The sequence below is a fragment of the Pongo abelii genome, chromosome 12, assembly GCF_028885655.2.
Source record: "Pongo abelii isolate AG06213 chromosome 12, NHGRI_mPonAbe1-v2.0_pri, whole genome shotgun sequence".
Taxonomy (NCBI): domain Eukaryota; kingdom Metazoa; phylum Chordata; class Mammalia; order Primates; family Hominidae; genus Pongo; species Pongo abelii.
Window position 1 is genome coordinate 104,314,041 of NC_071997.2, and position 21,632 is coordinate 104,335,672.

Genomic DNA, 21,632 nt, shown 5'->3' on the forward strand with positions numbered 1-21,632 from the left:
TTTTCAATGGAACAGAGCTTGGGGTCTGACATCACATGGGGCTAGATATTTTATTACATGGGAGTGGTCAGAAAAGGATGGGAGCTTCCTGGGGTTCTTCTGCAGGGCAGAATGGGTCCGAAGAATGGTTTGCTGGAGAGGATAAGGTGCTTTCTGCTTCTGTCATGTGCCCAGCTTGTTTGGGAAGGTGGTCACCTGTGTTTCCTATCTGCCCACATAGATGAATATCCTAGGTTTCAACAGACACCACTGAGCCTCCACCAGGCATTAAGCCTGGGGCCTCTATCTCGTTTGGTTTCATGCTGCAGCCCAGCTTGTCTGATCTGAAACTTTCCCTTGCCCCATTTTAAGATTTGAGAATGCATGTGTCATGAAAGCTTCTCATCAGAGGCCTGGATCCTCCAGGTACCAGACCCCATGTATCCAGGGGGATCCCACTTAGGAACCCAGGCAGCCCAAGGGCTTCTGAAATAGCAACACCTGATAGCATGTCCACTGGGGGCTCAGGGACCCTGTCCCAGCCATGCTGGGCACAGCCCAGAGGAGAAGCCTGCTCCTCTCCTTGAGCCTCTCTCAGCTGCTTCTGCCAGTTAGACCCCACCTGCTAAAAGACCTCAAGGCTCCCTATAATTCTCCAAGTCAGCAGGTGTCTTAAAAACGATGTGCCTCAGTCCCAAGTGTGTAGTACTGATTTACAGAGAACATAGGGCCGCTCACCTTGCAATAAATGCTCAAGGTGGACTCTCCTTTCCTGCAGGCCTCTCCCCTCCTCCTTTCTCATATGGGCGGCAAATAAAACAATTATTTCCCCAATTCAAGGCCCAGTCCTCAATCAGCATTTCTTCCCTTCCCCTGTGGCCATCACTTCCCTGGAGCCTTGTGTTCCAGGCCCTCTCGCCTCCCTCTCACTGACCCCTGGTGCTCCAGGTGCCCAAACCTTACCCGGCACTCAAGGACAATGTGCACCTCCCCTGCAAAACTCGGTGACCTGAACCCAGAGGCATCCTCCCTGAGAGGAGCCTGAGGTCAACACATGTTTACTCTGCCACTTCCATATGCCAGGTGTGCCCACTGACCTCAAAGAACTTATATTCTATATGCCAGGCGTGGCCACTGACCTCATGGCTGGGGCAGGGTCTCTGAGCCCCAAAGGGACATGCTATCAGGTGTTGCTATTTCTGTTTGGTTTGTGTTGTTTTGTTGTTTTGTTTTTGTTTTGTATTTATTTATTTATTTGTTTGTTTATTTTTGAGATGAATTATCGCTCTTGTCCCCCAGGCTGGAGTGCAATGGCATGATCTCGGCTCACTGCAACCTCCGCCTCCTGGATTGGGGCAATTCTCCTGTCTCAGCTTCCCAAGTAGCTGGGATTACAGGCGCCTACCACCACGCCTGGCTAATTTTTTTTGGTATTTTTAGTAGAGACAGGGTTTCACCATGTTGGTCAGGCTGGTCTCGAACTCCTGACCTCAGGTGATCCACCCACCTCAGCCTCCCAAAGTGCTGGGATTACAGGCGTGAGCCACCATGCCAGGCCAGGTGTTGCTATTTCAGAAGCCCTGGGCTGCCTGGGCTCCCAGGTGGGATCCGCCTGGATACATGGGGTCTGGTACCTGAAGGATCTGGGCCTCTGATGAGAAGCTTTCATGACACATGCATTCTCAAATCTTAAAATGGAGCAAAGGAAAGTTTCTATATTCTAAGCACCGTAGAGAGGCAATCATCAAAGAATTTCACAAATGAATATAAAATGATAACATGGAAACATACCAGCAGGGGCCTCTCCTAGGCTCTTTGCACAGCTCTGATTAGTAGGATCTTGGGGAATTCCAGGAAAGGCCAGGTGGCTGTAATGCAGAATGAAGGGAGCTTGAGGCAGGAGAGGTCGGCAGGAGCCCCCTAGGCCTTGGTAACATCTGGGCCTTTATTCTAAGAGGAAGAAGAGGCTGGTAAAGGGTTGTAAGTGGGAAAGTGACAGGACCTGCTTCATGTTTTCAAAAGCTGACAGATAGCTGCATGGAGAAGAGAAGGCAGGGAGACAAGGACAGAGCCAGGAGCCCAGTGAGGAGGCTGTTGCCCTCCAAGCCAGAGCTGAAGGAGGCTCATGGTGGTAGAGAAGGAGGAAGGTGGTGGGAGGTGAGGCCAGCTGGACTTCCTGAGTTAAGCAGGGACTTAGGGAACTTTCTTATCTCACAAGAGGATTGTAAAACGCACCAATCAGCACTCCATAAAATGCACCAATCAGTGCTCTGTAAAACACACCAATCAGCACTTTGCAGCTAAAGCACCAGTTTGGGGCCAATAAGGGAAAGGATTCTAAAAGTAGCCAATCACGGGGAGGATTGAAAAAAGGGCACTCTGATAGGACAGAAACGGAACATAGGAGGGGAAAATAAGGGAATAAAAGCTGGCCACCCCAGCCAGCAGCAGCAACCCGCTTGGGTCCCCTTCCACGCTGTGGAAGCTTTGTTCTTTCACTCTTCACAATAAACCTTGCTACCGCTCACTCTTTGGGCCCGTGCCATCTTTAAGAGCTGTAACACTCATTGCGAAGGTCCCCGGCTTCATTCTTGAAGTCAGCAAGACCACGACCCCACCGGCAGGAACCAATTCCGGACACAGTGGGTAAGGAGATGTTCAGGAAGTGAAACTGATGGATGATGTGTGTAGGTAAGGAAAGATCTCTGGCCTTTGCACTGGAATGAATGCACTTCATTCCCTGCATAGGGATCACTGGGCATGAGAATTTTGGAAGAATGCAGAGGGAAATCATCAATGCAGATGTGGACACAAGCAGCATGCAGTGCCTTTAGGACACACACTCAAGAGATGCCGGAGGGGCAGGTAGACCCATGGATCAGAAACTCAGATGAGAACTCTGGGCCAGAGTGGCTCAGAGTCAGATGCAGTCACTCAAGCTGTGGCAGCAGAGCCTGCTAGGGAGAGAGAACAAGGGGGAAGGGAAGGGCCTGGGGAACTCTTAATGATATTTAATGGCTGGGCAGATAAGAAAAAATCCTACAGTGCAGACAGAGGAAAAACTGATTGGAGAAGTAGAAGGTTTGTGTCAGGGAGAGAAGTATGTTTTTAAAATAGAGAATACTGCTGAGAAGTCAAGGATCTGAGGGCTGGAAAATTGGGTTTTCTCAATAAATAAAAATAAAATAAAAAATTACTGACCTTAGTGGGATCCCTGAGAGCCTTGGCTCAGTGTCCCTGGGCACCTATTTCCAATCTGGAATTTTTTTTTTTTTTTTTTAAGAGACAGGGTCTCACTCTGTCATCCAGGCTGGAGTGCAGTGGCACCATCATTGCACTGCAGACTTCAGCCTGGGCTCAAGTGATCCTCCCGCCTCAGCCTCCAGAGTAGCTGGTACTACAGGCACACACCATCATGCCTGGCTAATTAAAAAAAAATTTTTTTTTAGAGATGGGGTCTTGCTATGTCTTGCTCAAGCTGGTCTTGAACTCCTGGTCTCATGTGACCCTCCCACCTTGGCCTCCCAAAGTGCTGGGATTATAGGCATGAGCCAACGTGCCCAGCCACCACTCTGGTGTGTCTGGAATTGGTGGGTTCTTGGTCTCACTGACTTCAAGAATGAAGCCGCGGACCCTCGTGGTGAGTGTTACAGTTCTTAAAGGCAGCATGTCCGGAGTTTGTTCCTTCTGATGTTCAGATGTGTTCAGAGTTTCTTCCTTCTGGTGGGTTCGTGGTCTCGCTGGCTCAGGAGTGAAGCTGCAGACCTTCGCGGTGAGTTTTACAGCTCTTAAGGCAGCACGTCTGGAGTTGTTCATTCCTCCCGGTGGGTTCGTGGTCTCGCTGGCTTCAGGAGTGAAGCTGCAGACCTTCGTGGTGAGTGTTACAGCTCATAAAGGCAGTGTGGACCCAAAGAGTGAGCAGTAGCAAGATTTATTGCAAAGAGCAAAAGATCAAAGCTTCCACAGTGTGGAAGGGGACCCGAGCAGGTTGCCACTGCTGGCTTGGGCAGCATGCTTTTATTCTCTTATCTGGCCCCACCCACATCCTGCTGATTGGTCCATTTTACCGACAGCCGATTGGTCTGTTTTATAGAGAGCTGATTGGTCTGTTTTGACAGGGTGCTGATTGGTGCATTTACAATCCCTGAGCTAGACACAAAAGTTCTCCGCGTCCCCACTAGATTAGCTGGATACAGAATGTCAATTGGTGTATTTACAAACCCTGAGCTAGACACAGAGTGCTGACTGGTGCATTTACAAACCTTGAGCTAGATACAGAGTGCCAATTGGTGCATTCACAATCCCTTAGCTAGACATAAAGGTTCTCTAAGTCCCCACCAGATTAACTAGACACAGAGTGCCGACTGGTGCATTCACAAACCCTGAGCTAGACACAGGGTGCTGATTGGTGTGTTTACAAACCTTGAGCTAGATACGGAGTGCTGATTGGTGTATTTACAATCCCTTAGCTAGACTTAAAGATTCTTCAAGTCCCCACCAGACTCAGGAGCCCAGCTGGCTTCACCCAGTGGATCCTGCACCAGGGCCGCAGGTAGAGCTGCCTGCCAGGTCCGTGCCGTGCGCCTGCACTCCTCAGCCCTTGGGCGGTCAATGGGACTGGGTGCCATGGAGCAGGGGGTGGCGCTCGTCGGGGAGGCTTGGGCCACACAGGAGCCCACGGTGGGGGGGGTGGCGAGGCTCAGGCATGGCGGGCTGCAGGTCCTGAGCCCTGCCCCGCAGGGAGGCAGCTAAGGCCTAGCGAGAAATTGAGCACAGCAGCTGCTGGCCCAGGTGCTAAGCCCCTCACTGCCCAGGGCCAGCAAGGCCCGCCGAGCCCATGCCCAACCGGAATTCTAGCTGACCTGCCAGCGCTGCGCAGCCCCAGTTCCTGCCTGTGCCTCTCTCTCCACACCTCCCAGCAGGCTGAAGGAGCCAGCTCTGGCCTCGGCCATCCCAGGAAGGGGCTCTCACAGTGCAGCTGCAGGCTGAAGGGCTCCTCAAGCATGGCCAGAGTGGGCTCAGAGGCCAAGGAGGCGCCAAGAGCGAGCAAGGGCTGCAAGGGCTGCCAGCACGCTGTCACCTCTCACTGGGACTTTTATTTGTCCAGCAGTAAAGAGGAAGAGATCATCACCAAGTTCCCTCCCCTGCTGAGCATCATTCCAGAGCACCATCATGGAGGAGACGTCCCTGCCCGTCTTCACTTATATCCTCCCTACCCTGGTCCTCCCTGGGCCCCTGTCTTCACTTATATCTCATCCACATCCCCTGGGCATGTTTTGGGGTCACACCCCCAAAGCCACAGGGCCCATGTGTGGGTGGAAGGAAATTCCTATTCATTCAACAGTCTGTGAGTGTTGGGCCTTCAGTGAGCCAAACCCATTTTAGGTGTTATGTGGAAGACAAAAAAGAGACAAGATGTGGTCCCTACCCTCAAGGATCTCATCATCTCTGGAGAGATAAGATGAACATACTCGGAAAATAATGAAGTCTAGAAACATAAGAGGAAAGTGCATGAAAATGTACACAGAGGCACCAAGTGCAAGTGGGACTCTGGGGGCAGCTGCCTGGGGAGGGGAGATTGGAGGAGGCCTTGAAGGGGTGATGTGCCCTTGCTGGAGGACCTGAGTGGCATGGAGCTCAGGTATGACAAGATGGGTATGGAGTTGGCCTGGCAGGTCTGACCAGGTGGGGTGGGGCTTCCCAGAGATGGGGTGACACAGGTGTGGCTGCTTCATTCCATCCAGGCCCACAGACCTGGGCCCAGGACCAGCCAGCACCACAGGTCCAAAGCCACATTGGACAAATGTCACCCTGTAGGAACATGTTCCCTGAGGAGGGTCCCTTCAGCCCTGACTAGGATGCCTGGATACACAAACATGCAGCACATCCTGGCCAGGGCTGGGGCTATGGGAAGGATCCAAGCATTGCACTGCAGCTCTTATCACACCTCACCCTTCTCCATCACTGCAACCAAATCGATAAAGGGTCATCTCCTACCTGAATCGTTCACAAGCTCCTTTCTCCCTCTTCCCGTCACCCTCACAGCTGGCCTCTTGCTCTCCTCACTGGCATGGTGGGTGCCGTTGGGCTTCTCCCTGGGCTCTGCCAGCTGGACCTTCAGCCTGGGACAAGCCTTTCTGGGCAGCTCATCCCTGAGAACACTGTGGCGGCCACATGAGGGAGGCGGATCCTCCCCTGCCCTGGCTCCCGCCCACATCCCAGCATGTTCCTCCTCCTGCAGAGTCTTCATTGACTTCTTCCCTTCCTCCCCTCATCACCGGGCTTCTCCTCAGTGCTGTCAGCTTGGGCCTCTTCCCTTCATCCATGATGCCTGTGGCCTTCTGGAAGGACCACATGCCCCTCTCCCAGACCCTCAGGGCCCTCCATCCTGAGCCCAAGCCCTCCCTCTGGCCTTAACCTGAAAGATTCCCTCAGAGCCCACCACATAGTTCTAGTGCCACGCTGCCTCTGTGTCTTCGTTCCGGCTATACCTTCAGCCTGGAAGGCCTTCCTCCTGCCTTCACCTGACAAGTCCCTTCCTGCCCTCCAGATTCACCTCAAACCCCACCTGTCTCAGAGCAAAATGCACATAAGGGTGCACTTTGGAGTCAGAGACCTTGGCCCTTAATTCCTGCTTGGCCACTTTCCAGCCATGTGGCCCTGGGCAAGTCACTTCACATCCTTCTGAGTCTGTTCAATGAATAATAAACTTTCCCAGTTCATGAGAGGAGGGGACGATCCCTAGCTCAGAGGTGAGAATGGAATGAATCAGGTATATGGAGTGCTCAGCGCAGCATCTGCTCCTGGTCTGTCCTCAGGAGTGCCTGCCATTGGGGTGTGTTTCTGGTCCCCTCTCACCAACTGTGGAGTTCCAGAACATTCTGAGTCTCTCTGACAGTGCCCAAATTGGACATTCTTTAGAGGTGGCAAACTCCTCTCAATTAGAACTCTTCTTTGCACCCCTTTTGGTCTTATACAAAATGTTTTTGTTGAATTGAAATAAGGATTCACCTGTCCTGAAAAGAACAAACAGTTCCTGTGGCTGGAAGTGCCTAAAACCAACAAAAGCCTCTCCACCAGCACCTGCCTTCTGACCCCGAGGCCAGCCCAGCACCTCACCTCACACCTCACCCCTGTGTGTTAGACCACTTTGGCCTTTTTCTGGTTCCTCCTGTGCCTCCAGAACAGTGACCTTGGACAGGGAAAAGCCTGGCTGAGCAGAGATGACCCCCGATAACGGCGAGAGAAGAAGCTGTGCTCGTGCAACTGACAGATCCTGCCCAGCAGCCAGGCTGCTCCTCACAGACCTTCTTCTCGTGCTGTGCAAACAGAATGAATGGTGCCAAAGGCCAGGTGGAGTTACACTATTGGCATGAGAAGAGGCCTAAGGTATTCGTATTTTTGTATGCACAGAACAAAAACTTTGAAAGGATATCCTCCCACTTCCTCCTCCTCCTCTTCCTCTCCTTCTCTCTTCCTCTTTCTTCTCCCCCCTCCTCCCCCTCCCCCTCCTCCCTCTTCTCCTCCCCTTCCTCCTCCTCTTTCTCTCCCTCCTCCCCTTCCCCCCTCCTCTTCATCCCACTTCCCCTTCTCCCTCCTCCTCCTCTTTCTTCTTCTCCTCCTCCTCCTTCTTCTTCTTCCTCTTCTTCTTCTTCTATTTTCCTGCTTTAGCTCCATTTTTCAGGAAATTACATTTCCCATTCTATTTGTGAGCAGGGTGTGTAACTCACCCTCCCAGCAAGGGGGAACATTTTTCTGGCTTTGTTGATTTCTGTATTATTTCTATTTTTTTAAAGAGATGAAGTGTTTTTTTGAAAACAAGTAAAGAAAAAACAAAACGTTGAATGAATAAATAAGTAAATAAATACATGGCTTTAGCCCACGCTCTCTCTTTTAAGGAATTTGCTCTTCCATAAATCCACCTTCCCCGGGGATTTACTCAGTCCCCTTGGGATAGAAAACTGAAGAATTGAGGCCCTGTGGGGGTGGCTGTGGAAATCACACAGCCAGGGCTGTCCCAGTCCCCTGCCATCACTATGACTAAGGCAATGCCTGCCGGCCAGTACCCAGCCAAAATCCCTCCAAGGACGGGGAGAGAAGAGAAGCCTCTCTTTCCAGCACACTCAGAGTGGCCCTGATTGGCTAGGCCAGGGGCACTGGATCAGCATCTCCCAGGCTCAGAGAGTTTCCTTCCTAAGGCCCCAGGGTTCTCTCCCACCAGCTGACCTCAGAGGATCTGCCTTCATCTCTTAGAGATGTGAGAAATCATGGTCCCCAGCAAGCAGGAGGCAGGTTCCTGAGGCTGCTCAGGGCCACTGCACAGCTGACACCTCCTTCCCAGCAGCCTTCCAGCTCTACCTGCAAAGGAACGTGTGTGAACGGGGTCCAAACTGTCCCATCATGCCTGTCCTTCCCCCAGGACAGTAGGTGTCTACTCACAGAAGTCCACACAACTCAAAGCTAAGAGAACGTACTCAGGGTGGTGAGCAGAGTCTCTCCTTATCCAGCCCTCTTCCTAAGAGAAGAACTAAATGATCAGGCAAATCAGAGGTATCACCACACACAGAGACAAGGGGAGCTCTTGTCCAACTGGATTGGGCCTCACTTGAAGGCTTATTGGGGAATTAGTTAATCAGCAGTCCAGCAGCCTCCCGGAGCCCCCAGACAAATGGAAAGGAGATTTCTGGGGTTCATCTCCCAGCCCCCTTTCCTGCCCTCTACCCAACCATGCCCTTATGCCTCATACTCCAGTTAGACTAAATGCACCCAGCACTCATCATTTCTGAGCCTTTGCATACGGTATTTTCTCAGCAGAGACCACCCCCTTCCCTCCCTCCTCCCCCACCTGGATAACTCTTACTTCAAATGCAATCCGTGCCCTTGGAAAACCACCCTGCCATTTCCCCTAATCTCCTTGGTGTCCTCTGGCCAGGCCCACTGGCACCCTGTGCCCCCAGAGTAGCCCTGATCCTCAGTCTTTTGTGGATCATAGGTCTGTCTTTGTATAGATGCAGGAGTCCTTGAGAACTTTGCCTTTCTGTAGCCCCAGTTGCCAGCACATAGCAGCACAGCACTGAGTAGCTGCTCAATAAAAATGTGTCGAAATGAATAAAGCCATGAATTAGAATGCAGATTAAGACCTAGAGGCCAGGAGAGGTGACTCACACTTAGAATCCCAATATTCTGGGAGGCCGACGCAGGAGAATTGCTTGAGACCAGGAGTCCAAGACTAGCCTGGGCAATATTGCGAGACCCCATCTCTCCAAAAAAAAAAAAAAAAAAAAAGTCGGACTGTGTGCCTGTGGTCCCATCTACTTAGGAGGCTGAAGTGGAAGGATCCCTTGAGCCTGGGAGGTAGTGAGCTGTGATCCTGCCACCGCACTCCAGCCTGGGTGACAGAGAAAGACTCTGTCTCAAAAAATGTTTAAAATTTAAAAAATTTAAGAAGACCTAGAATTTAAACTTCTCCCATTGGTGCAAGGAAGGAGTAAAATGAAGGCTCCTTCTCCTGACATCCCAAACTACATCTGAGAGTCTGTTCTGCCTGTTGGCCAGGCCCCAGACCTCCACCATCTGACTCTGTCCTCTCCTTGCCCTTCGCCTCCATGAAGCTCCTTCTAACCACCCTGGTGTCTGAACCCCCAAGCCCTTGCTGCCTGAGCTCTTCACCTGCCACTCGATTGGTCCTGCTTTGGTTCCTAATTAGACGTGGGCCTGATTCTTCTCCCTACCCACGGCTGAAAGCTCTAAAAAGGCAGCCAGCCTGGCTTCTGCTCCTTTGCCTCTCTCAAAGGAGAGGTGCGGGGTATGGCCCAAAGTCAGCATTTCATAAATTAGCAAAATGGCTTAGTGAATTGATGAATGGCTTAATTTCCAAGGAGGGTTTCACATTATTACACAGCTCCCTACATCCCTGTGGGACTCGGTGAATCTCTTGTGCCTTCTCCAGAGAACATGTGCTATGGCACATGGCACATGTAGGCATATTCACACACTCCTCTCAGTGTGCACAAGACCCTTTGGGTCCCCTACGACTCCACACCTTCCGAGTGCCCACTGCTCCCACCCCAGGTTCACATGTTTCTTTCCCAGCCCTACTGTAGAAGAAAGAGCTCAGGGGCTGAGGGCAGGAGCCTGATGTCACCCCAGCTTTGGTCCTGACTTGCTGTGAGGTTTGCCCTCTATATGCCTCACCTTTCTGTATCTATGTATTTTCTTTCTTTTTTTTTTTTTTTTGAGACAGGGTCTTGCTCTGTCACCCAGGCTACAGTGCAGTGGCACGATCATGGCTCACTGCAGTCTTGACCTTCTGGGCTCAAGTGATCTATCATCTTGCTTCAGCTTCCTATGCAGCTGGGACCACTACCACAGTTGGTTAATTTTTTTGTAGAGGCAGGGTTTCACCATGTTGCCCAGGCTGGTCTCGAACTCCTCAGCTCAAGCGATCCACTCGCCTTGGCCTCTGAAAGTGCTGGGATTATAGGTGTGAGCCACCACACCTGGCCCAGCATCAAAATGTTAGGCAAATTACTCCCTGCATTTGTTTACCTCATTTGGCCAGCTAGCTGGTTGAAAGGCCCATTCTTGCTCCAAAAGTCTATAATTCTTTTAAAATTCTACAATTTTAAAATTTTGTGATAAGCAACTACATTTTTACCCTGTCATTGTATGTTTTGTATCTGAAAGTACACAAAAAGATTTTTATGTTCACTACTTTGCAAATAGATAAGCAAACAGAGTCATTGAGAAGGAAAGTTGGAAGTTACTCGGGAAGCTAGAGGCTAAGGAAAGACTGAAGCAAGTAGGTAAGTACCCTGGCCGGGGTAGGGGATCGGATTCCATCCAAAGCCTTCTTTGACACAGTATTCCAGGTTCATTTGCTTTCTCCACTTGCCAAAAACAAACAAACAAACAAAAACCCACTAGTGCGAGACTCAGGCCAGCTCCCTCTGGCTCTTCAGATAATGTGGTTGTTTTCTTGAATTTGGCCCTGGCTACAGCAGTGACTTGAGAACTGTCTGGAGAGACCTGGGTAAAAGCTGGGTGAGTAAGTTACCAGACTCCGCCCAGACTCAGTCTCCCAGCACTACGGGCGCAGAACTGGGCTCTGAAGGGAGATGCGAGTGTCACGGTGTCTTCAGTGAGCCTGGGCTGTCAGCTCATGAAAAATTTAAAAAAGATTTTGAATTAGTTGACATTTTTTAATGGGATGATTTTATATTTTAAAATGCAGCTTTCTGGCATATTTTGAAAATATGAGGCTGGGTGCCATGGGTCATGCCTGCCACCCCAGCACTTTGGCAGGCAGAGACAGGAGAATTGCTGGAGTCTAGGAGTTCCAGATCAGCCTGGGCAACAAAGCAAGGCCCTGTATCTGCCCAAAAGGAAAGAAAGAAAGAAAGAGAGAGAGAGAGGAAGGGAGGGAGAGAGGGAAGGAAGGAAGGAAAAGGAAGAAAGAAAGAAAGAAAGAAAAGAAAGAAAGAAAGAAAGAAAGAAAGAAAGAAAGAAAAAAGAAAAGAAAGAAAAAGAAAGAGAAAGAAAGAAGAAAGGAAAGAAACTACCTTGCTAAGTAGTGAGCCCTCTGTCACTGGAGAAATGCAAGCAGAGACTGGAGATCACTGAAATACACCAAAGGGATAACTGTATCAAACACTTCTTAGGTCTCTTTCACCTGTGATATTCTATGATTCAAATAGTTTAACTTCAAGGGCTTCCAGGGGGACTGAGTGGGGAAAGATGGAATGTGAGGTGCAGTGGATGAGATAAGGAGAGAACAAAGGAATGAAGTGGTGAGCTCAGCACTGTAGCTCCCAGTGTGCAGAAAAGTAAGTCAGGTTTGAGGTCAGGTCAAGGGAAACCAACAGTACATTTACATAAATGTGCTCTAAAGTTCACATTTGCTAATCTATGGGAATAGATAGATACACCGAGATAATCAACTCAGTTTGAGGCTTCTTGGAATCTTTATGCTGCTCATCACCCTGAAAGAATGAGACAGACCAGAGCAAAGTCATCTATGTGGTTACAGTGGTATTTTCCCAACTACAGGTTAGAAGTCATGAAATCAGTTTCGTTGGTTGTAACTAGCATTAAAAAAATGGAAAATACAAGAGCGCATCACAAGTGATTAAATGACCAATTGTTTCATTAAAGTTTTTTTTCAATACTATGGAAGTCTATATATCATATATGTGTGTGCACCAAATTATGATGTAAAATTGGTGAAAAAGAGTTTGAAAGCCACTAGGTCAGAGACAGAGTGGGGGCAACCCTGCTCTGTGAGCCAAATCCTGTCTCAGATTAATTTTATCTGTCCAGGGGTGGAGCAAGATGACAACCAAGTGCAATCCTGATGGGAGCAAGGTGACAATCAGGCCTGGGACCAAGCTCTGATGGGCGTCATCCCTGAGTCGAGGAGGCCACAGCAGAGTGAACAGGCAGATTCCAGACTTTCCTCGGGAAGCTGCTATCCATCTTCTCAAATGAGGTCTGTGTGTCCCGCCATTCGCAGACATACCTCCCCACCGTGACCACCACCATCCTGACACTTGCATATTGGCCACACTCCTCACCCTACCCCAGGAGGAAGCCAGGAACTTCTGCATGCATCATGTCTTTGGAGTCCACCCCATGGCCAGTCCTGTTCCCTCCATCCCTCCATCTCAGCCCCTTAGTGCCTCTCCCATAAGATCGCCTGGGATATGGCAATGAATTAGTGGCATAGTCTGTATTCCCTGTCTCCATATTCCTGAATTGCTTAACTTATTGAATAGGTTTCTTTAGTATCATCTGCAGACTGAAGGAACTGACAAAAAAATGATGGTGTGGCTTTTGACAGTTGTTATGAATGAGCTGCCTACAATTCTCTCTAAGGCTGGCTCTCCATTGGAGCACAGGATTTTGTACTCTCACTTTCTTTTTTTCCTTTAAATTAGAGATGGGGTCTCTCTGTGCTGCCCAGGCTGGTCTTGAACTCCTGAGCTCAAATGATCCTCCCACCTTGGCCTCCCAAAGTGCTGGGATCACAGGTGTGAGCCTCCACACCCAGTCCAATTCTCACTTTCCTGACACATCAATGATCCCCTCTCAATTACACCCTCTGGCATAATTTTTCCCAATGTCAAAAATCAAAACATAACTTCTCTTGACCTCATAGCCCCCTCCAGCTTCAATCCTATTTTTCTGTTCTCTTGGCTGTTAAAATTTCTTGAAAGCTTTCTCCAAACTCATGGACTCAATTCTTCATTTCAGTGAGTTCTGAGTCTTCCACTGGAACAAAACAATTGTCAGTTCACTAAGGACCTTCTTCATGTTGCTAAACCCAGTAGTGAACTTTTCATCTTTATCTTACTTAAGCCATTAGCAGCATTTGATACAGTTGGTCGCTCTGTCTTTTTTTGAAATACTTTCTTCATTTTGACTTCAAGACAACGCTCTTGTGGTTTTCCTCTTTCGACATTGCCCACTCTTTCTCATCTGCATTCTTACTTCTTCCTCATTATGCTGATGTGTAAATACTGGAGTGCACTGATCTGGGTTCTGGACCTGTTTCTCTTCACGGCCTAGGTGATTTTACCCACACGCATGACTCTTCATACCTTCTATACCCTGTCAAATGTTAAATGATTTATCTCCAGAGCTCCGGGTGCATATATCCAACTGGCTAGTGCACATCTTCACTTGCATATCTTGTGACCATCTGAAACGTAATGTGTCCAAAACAAAACTTCTGGCAGTTCTGTTTCCAGGGTAGCATAGTGAGCTCCTACTGTATAAACCCCTACAGGTAACTACCATAAACTCTGAACAAAATAGGAAAAACAACGACCTGAAGGCCCTGGAGTGTGAACAAAAGCAGGCAGTTTCTGGAGAGGAGTTACTACTTGGAAAATGAAAATGCATATGGGATGAGTTTCACGGTTTTTATGGCTTTTATCCAAAAGGCAGGCCATGGCAGAGTCACACAGGGCAGATAAAATGATGATAGAAAGTCTGCAGTCCTTCTGGCCTAAAGAATCAAAGGATAGAGTTCGAGGCAACCACAGCCATTGGAAAGTGAGAGGGAGAATCCATAAATAGAGAGACGCAGAGAAGAAGAACCACAAATTCTGTGTATAAACTGTCCAAATCTCTGGCCAATTCCTAGTCCATGCATGCATGAGGCAGGCTCAAGCAGCCCAGATAAGAATGCACAAACTAAACTGAGATTTAAACTGGTGCTCAAGAGATAGTTTACAGCTTGATCCAACCAAGTTAATAGCTTGCTTAAAACAAAACAAAATTTCAAAATCAGCATTTGGCCAGACGTAGTGGCTCAATCCTTTAATCCCAGTGCTTTGGGAGGCTGGAGCCAGAGGAGCACTTGAAGCCAGGAGTGTGAGACCAGACTAGGCAACACAGCGAGACACCTCTCTACAAAAAATAAAATTTAAATAAAAATTTTTAAAAAGTAGCCAGGCATGGTGGCTACTTGGGAGGCTTGAGGTGGGAAGATCACTTAAGCCCAGAAGTTTGAGACTGCAGTGAGCTATGATTGTGCCACTACACTCCAGCCTGAGTGACAAAGTAAGAATCTATTAAAAAAAAAAAAAATCAGCAGTTAGGGGAAATAACAGAATCTAGAGTCTCCACAACTTAACAATCATAATGTTCAGAATATCCAAATTATTTCGTATATGAAGAACATGGAAAATGTGATCCATTTTTAAGAGACAAGATAATCAACAGAGACTGACCCTGAGATGACCTAGATATTGGAATTAACAAAATCATAATTCTCAAGTAGCTATTATAACTATGCTTTGCAAGGTGAGGATGATACATGCACAACAAATAAAAAGATAGGAAACCTCAGCAGAGAAATAAACTTGATTTAGAGGAAAACTAAATAGAAATTCTAGAACTGGAAAAGATAATGTTTGAAATAAAAGATTCGCCAGTTTGGCTTAACAACAGTGTTCAGATAATAACGGAGTCAACAACCTTGAAATTAGATCAGTACAAAAAGTATCCAATCACAACAAAGAGAACAAAGATTGAAAACAAACAACAACAACAAAAACACAGAGCCTCAAAAGCCTGTAAAAACAGAATCAAAATGTTTAACATGTGAAATGAAACCCCAGAAGGAAAAAAGAAAGACTACAGGATAAAAGAACAGAAAATATTTGAAGAAACAGTGGCTAAAATTTCCCCTTATTTGGTAAAAGACATGCATTTACAGACTCAAGAAACCCAGTATACCTCAAGTAGGATAAATACAAAGAAAATCTCCCTTAGGCACATCGTAGCCCAACTGCTAAAAATCAAAGATAAAGAGGAAATCTTGACACAGCCCAAGAAAAAAGATATGTTACACACGCGGTGGAAAAAAAATCAAATCACTGGTGACTTCTCATCAGAAACCATAGAGGGCAGAAGCCAGTTTTTCAACCCCAGATTTATGAAATATCCTTCAAAAATGAAGGTAAAACAAAGATATTTCCCCCCAAAAAAAGAAAACTAAAAGAATTCACCATTAGCATCTTCACTACAAGAAATGCTAAAGAAAGTTCTCAGGCTGAAAGGAAACAATACAGAAGACAAATGTGGATCATTAGAAACAAAGGAAGAGCATGGGAAACAGTAAAAAGCTAGGTCAATACAAAAATCCTGATTCCCACTCTGCCCCACCTAAACCTGCTTTCTCCCATAGACTTACCTGTCTTCGTGATGGAAACACCGGCTTAATGGTTCCCAGGCAAAAACCATGGCATTCATTCTTTCTCTCATACCCCAGCAAAGATTCTTGTTTCTATCTTCAAATTAAAATGTACTCAGAATCTGACCATTTTTTCTGCCTGTCTTTGTCTTCCTGGTCCAAGCCACTGTTTTTTTTTTTTTTTTTTTTTTTCTTATTTCTAGAAGAGTTTTGAATACGCCTGGATTGCTGCAATAGCCTACTCATTGATCTCCTATTTATTTTATTTTGTAGAGGTGGGGTCTCAGTATGTTGCCCAGTCTGGTCTCCTGACTCGCCCTCCCAAAGTGCTGGGATTACAGGTGTGAGCTGCCACACTCAGCCCTGATCTCCTATTTCTACTCCTGGTACTATACAGGTGATTTTTCCACATAGCAGCCAAGGAAACCTTTTAACACCTATGCCAGTTTTTCACTCCTTGCTCAACACTCTCCACTGGCCTTCTATCTCATCAAGGAAAAGAAACGAGTACTTACCACAGTCTACAAAGGCCCCGGGTGATGTGCACCCAGATACTTCTCTGATCTTCCCCTCTTTATACACTTCCTCCCTCTCTTGCTGTGATCTGGCCACATTGGCTTCCTTGCTGTTCCTCAAAGACACCATGTACCTGCCTCAGGGACTTTACATTTGTCCTGGTATCTTCTCTGGTAACTACAGGGCTCACTCCCTCAGTCCTCTGCTCAAATGATGCCTCATCAATGAAATGTTTCCTAGCCACTCAAAATAAAATAGCAATAGAGCACACATTTCCTATCTTGCTCTGTTTTTCTTCTTAACACTTACTGCCTTCATATTCAATTAAACAATTGTTGAACGAATGAATGAAACTATTATCTATAATGCAAGACTGAAAGTTCAGATAACGGGCTATGAGAGTTCAAAGGAAAGAAACCATTATTTATTAAGCATCCTCCACATTCTAGCCCTGTTGATTATGTTATATTATTTAATCTTCATTATCATTCTGTTAGGTAGTTTATTGCCATTACTTTACAGGGAGATGTTGAGGCCCAAGAAGGTTGTGTTTTACCAAGGTGACGTGAATAGTAAACAATGGCAGCAGAATTCAAACCTATGTCTTTATGATCTCATTACATACTCATTGCGTTACACAGGTCCCAAGACTTCATCTGGCTCAGGTGAGGGGAGAGGGAGGGAGTATCTGGGAAGGCTTTCTGGAGGAGGTAGCATCTTAGTCCCCAAGGCATAAGATCTAAGCAGGAGGCTAAGATACAGGCACTGCTCAGGATAACAAGGGTTGGGATGGAGCATGAAGTTGCTAAAAGAAGAGAGACATACCAAGATATATATAGTAAGAGGTGAGGTAATAGTAAGAACAACCTTTGCTACTTCACAACTCTGCCAGAACTTCCCAACAATCAAAACGATCCCCTAATGGAGCCGATGACCTACGTGGGCAATTATAATAATGCTAATAATCCCTTATCTGTTCAGAGCACTTCAGGATTTAAAAGTATTTTCCCGCATATTACCTCATTGATCCTCATGGCTGCTCTGTGATGTAGGACTGCGCAAGTGCTACTTCTCCCATCTGAGGTGTGAGGAAGCTGAGGCTTAGCGCCCAGGTGCCAGCGCAGGTTTTCCCACTTGAGATTCAAAGCTCTCCAGGTAGTGAGATCTCTATCTGTGAAGGAGTCAGACTGTTGTAGAGAGGATCGCGTGAACAGTGGTAAAATGATGGCATAGGCTCACTGCGCTTCGTAATCCTGGTTCAGTCTTTTTTTTTTTTTTTTTTTTTTTTTTTTGAGACAGGGTCTCACTTTGTGACCCAGACTGGAGTACAGTGGCATGATCTTAGTTTACAAGGCATAAAATATAGGCAGGTGGAGGTCCCTGCAGCCTTGACCTCCCAGGTTTAAGCAATCCTCATGCCTCAACCCCCAAGTAGCTGGGACCACAAGCATACTCCACCACATCTGGCTAATTTATTTTTTTTAATTTTTTTTTTTTATTTTTGAGACAGAGTCTCACTCTTTCACCCAGGCTGGAGTGCAGTGGAGCAATCTCTGCTCACTGCAACCTCCGCCCCCCGGGTTCAATGATTCTCCTGCCTCAGCCTCCCAAGTACCAGAAATTACAGTTATGCGCCACCATGCCTAGCTAATTTTTGTATTTTTAGTAGAGATGGGGTTTCACCATGTTGGCCAGGTTGGTCTCGACTCCTGACCTCAGGTGATCCACCCACCTCAGCATCCCAAAATGCTAGGATTACAGGCATGAGGCACACTGCCCCGGCCTAAAAACTTTTTTTTATTGTAGTAAAATATATGAGAAAGAAGAGAACCTTTTTATCTGCACGCTCTTTAGTTATCAGGCCCAGAGAGGCAGTGAAAAGTAACGACATCACATTCCGTTTCAAGGCATCTGTAAGACTGCAGAACAGGTGGAAAAGCTCACCCTCATGAGCTGAAAAAAATTATGGACAAGAAGTTATCATTGAAATTAAACAGTGGCAGACATGTCCAAGGAATGCTGTGAGGATTTATCTCTTTGTGAATCTTGTGATAGATGAATGTGTGGAGATGGCAACTAGTGAGCAACAGAACAATATTGCAATGCTGGTAAGATGAGGAAATAGTATCATCACGTTAGAAGCCTTGGAACAAGTGTAAATAGTGCCTGTTCAACAGAGACGTTCATGTCCCCTCTCCAAAGGGCCCGTTTCACTATGATGTAAGAATTAGGTCATGAACATTTTCATATTAGACTTTTGTTAAATAAACTTTTATAATAGTTAAAAATATAAGAAAAGTGACAGCATGCCACATCTCATCCTCTCCACCATCTTGAGCTAAATAATTATGTCTTACAGCCCCTTGCTATGTGGGCTCTAAGACTAACTGACACCAAGTAGCTATAAAATGCCACACACTCTGGACGCCATAACTCTTACCCTGTAGTTCAACAATGTATAGCCAATTACTAATCAATGTTATTGTTAACCAATGAGAATTCCTGACAAACAACTTTTTATCAGCCCACTCATTGTCCCCTTTTGCCTTTTTAACTAAAATTTTTAAGCAATTAAAAAAGTTTTTTAAGAGACAAGGTCTTACTATGTCACCCAGGCTAGACTCAAACTCCTGGGCTCAAGCTGCCTCAGCCTCCTGAGCACCCGCCCCCTTTAACTTTGAAAAACCTGCTTGTGGCCAGGCGCAGTGGCTCACACCTGTAATCCCAGCACTTTGGAAAGCCGAGGCGGGCGGATCACCTGAAGTCAGGAATTCAAGACCAGCCTGGTCAACATAGTGAAACCCCATCTCTACTAAAGATACAAAAATTAGCCAGGCGTGATGGTGCACACCTGTAGTCCCAGCTACCCGAGAGGCTGAGGCAGGAGAATCACTTGAACCCGGGTGGCAGGGGTTGCAGTGAACTGAAATCGTGCCACTGTACTCCAGCCTGGGCGACAGAGCGAGACTCCGTCTCAAAAAGCAAAAAACAAAAAAACCAAAATAACCTGCTTGTAGCAGAGGCCAAACAGAGCATTCCCAAGGCAACTTGGAATTGTATCCTGAGCTATAGTCCTTAACCTTGGCCCAAATAAACTCTTTATATTGATTTTGCCTCCATTTCTTTCTTTAGATTGACATATCCATAACATAAAATTTACTATTTTAACCATTTTTAAGTGTACAGTTCAGTGGTGTTAACTACACCCACAATGTTGGGCAACCAACACCATCATCCATTTCCAGAACTCTTTTTTTTTTTTAACTTTTATTTTAATTACGGGTACATGTGCAGGTTTGTAACTTAGGTCAACATGTATCATGGGGGTTTGTTGTACAGATTATGTTATCAACCAGGTATTAAGCCTAGGACCCATTCGTTATTTTTCCTGATCCTCTCCCTCCTCCCACCCTCCACCCTCTGAGAGGCCCCAGTGTGTGTTGTCCCCCTCTCTGTGTCCATGTGTTCTCATTATTCAGCTCCTACTTACAAGTGAGAACACATGGTATTTGGTTTTCTGTTCCTACCTCAGTTTGCTTAGGACAATGATCTCCAGCTCCATCCATGTTGCTGCAAAGGCAGAACTCGTTTTATCATCCAAAACTGAAACCTGCACCTGTTGGACACTGATTCCCCATTTCTCCCTCCCTCAGGCTCCTGGCAATCACCCTTCTACTTCATGTCTCTATGAATTTGACTACTCGTATCAGTAGAATCAGACAATATTTGCCATTTCGTGACTGGCTTATTTTACTTAACAGATGTCCTCAAGGCTCATCCATGCTATAGCAGGTGTCAGAATTTCCTTACTTCTTCAGGCTGAATCATCTCCACTGTGTGGATAGAACACATTTTGTTTACCCATCCCTCTGTTGCTAGGGTTCAATCTCGATGACAAAAGGAAGCAGACTCCTTCACCAGAAATGTTTTTGCCTTTAGGCTGCCAGCCCCAAGGGCAAAACATACCAGCATCTTTCTCCTGACCCCATGAGGCTCTCTCCAGGCAAATGGAACCTTTGCGCTGGGAGCCACCTACTTGAGATCAGATTCTATGATGAGGAACAGATTTCCCGGAACTTTCCAGTCTTCCAGGAGACAATACTGAGTGAGGGCCAGGCGAGCAAATGGCAAAATGCCCCAGGTCTTCCCCCTTCCCAAACCAAGAAAGGCAACTGAGCTGCCCACCTGGCCCAAGGGAGCCCGAGGGAGAAGAGGCCTGGGGGGAGCAGCCCCCATTTCCATCTTGGTCCTGCACACAATGCCCCAATAACTCTATGCCCCACGCAGTCATGACCTGTTTAAAGCAGAACAGGGTGGTGTGGCTGCCTGTTGGGCGCTGGAGGTGGCGCAGCCTCAGGGCCCAGAATGGCCTTGCCTTTCCGAGCCTGGAGAACACAGCACCCGCAACAGCATGGCCCTGCCCCACCCCATCCCTGGGAGATGAAAGGGCTTGCAGGCTGAAACCACTGCAGGAAAGTGAGGAAAAAGCCAAATATCAAACAAAACAAGAAAGCAGCCTGTATTAGTCCATTTTCACGCTGCTGATAAAGACATACTGGAGACTGGGCAATTTACAAAAGAACGAGACTGATGTGGACTCACAGATCTGCGTGGCTGGGGAGGCCTCACAATCATGGCGGAAGGCGAAAGGTACTACTTACATGGCGGCAGCAAGAGAAAAATGAGGCAGAAGCGAAAGCAGAAACTTCTTATTTAAAAAAAAAAAAAAATCAGATCTCATGAGACTTACTCACTACCACGAGGAAAGTATGAGAGAAGGCGCCCCCATGATTCATTGATCTCCCACCGGGTCCCTTCCACAACACGTGGGAGTTACAGGAGTATCATTCAAGATGAGATTTGGGTGGGGACACAGAGCCAAACCATATCAAGCCCCTGCATCCAGCAAATGCAAATTTCATTCAGCACTAAAAAGAAATGTGCTGCCAAGCCATGAAAAGACATGGAGAAAACTTAAATGTATATTACTAAGTGGAAGAAGCCGGTGTGAACAGGGTGCATACTGTAGGATTCCAACTATATGACACTCTGCGAAAGGCAAGACTATGGAGACAGCAAAAAGACCAGTGGGTGCCAGGGGTTGTGGGGAGGGAGGGATGAACAGGAGGAGCACAGAGGATTTTTAGGGCCGTGAAAGTACTCTAAGATGCTGTGACAGTGGATAAAGTCATCACACTTTGGTTAGAACTCATAGGACATCAACACCAAGAGTGAACCCCAATGTAAATATAGACTTTGGGTGATGGTGCATCCATGTGGATTCTCGATTTAATGAATGTACTACTTATGTAGGGGCAGGGGTATATGGGGACTTTCTATACTTTGTTTTCAAATTTGCTATGAACCTAAAAAATAAAGTCTATTAGGAAACAAAACAAAAGGATCCCCAGATGCCCTGAGCTCTGTTTTACAAGGA

The 21,632-nt window shown here is 47.0% G+C and overlaps 1 pseudogene; it reads left to right on the forward strand.

Annotated features, from left to right (window-relative positions):
- The first annotated feature begins 18,136 nt into the window (after nt 1–18,136).
- On the forward strand, nt 18,137–18,354 carry LOC112132102 (small nuclear ribonucleoprotein G-like; annotated as a pseudogene).
- Nucleotides 18,355–21,632: the final 3,278 nt, after the last annotated feature.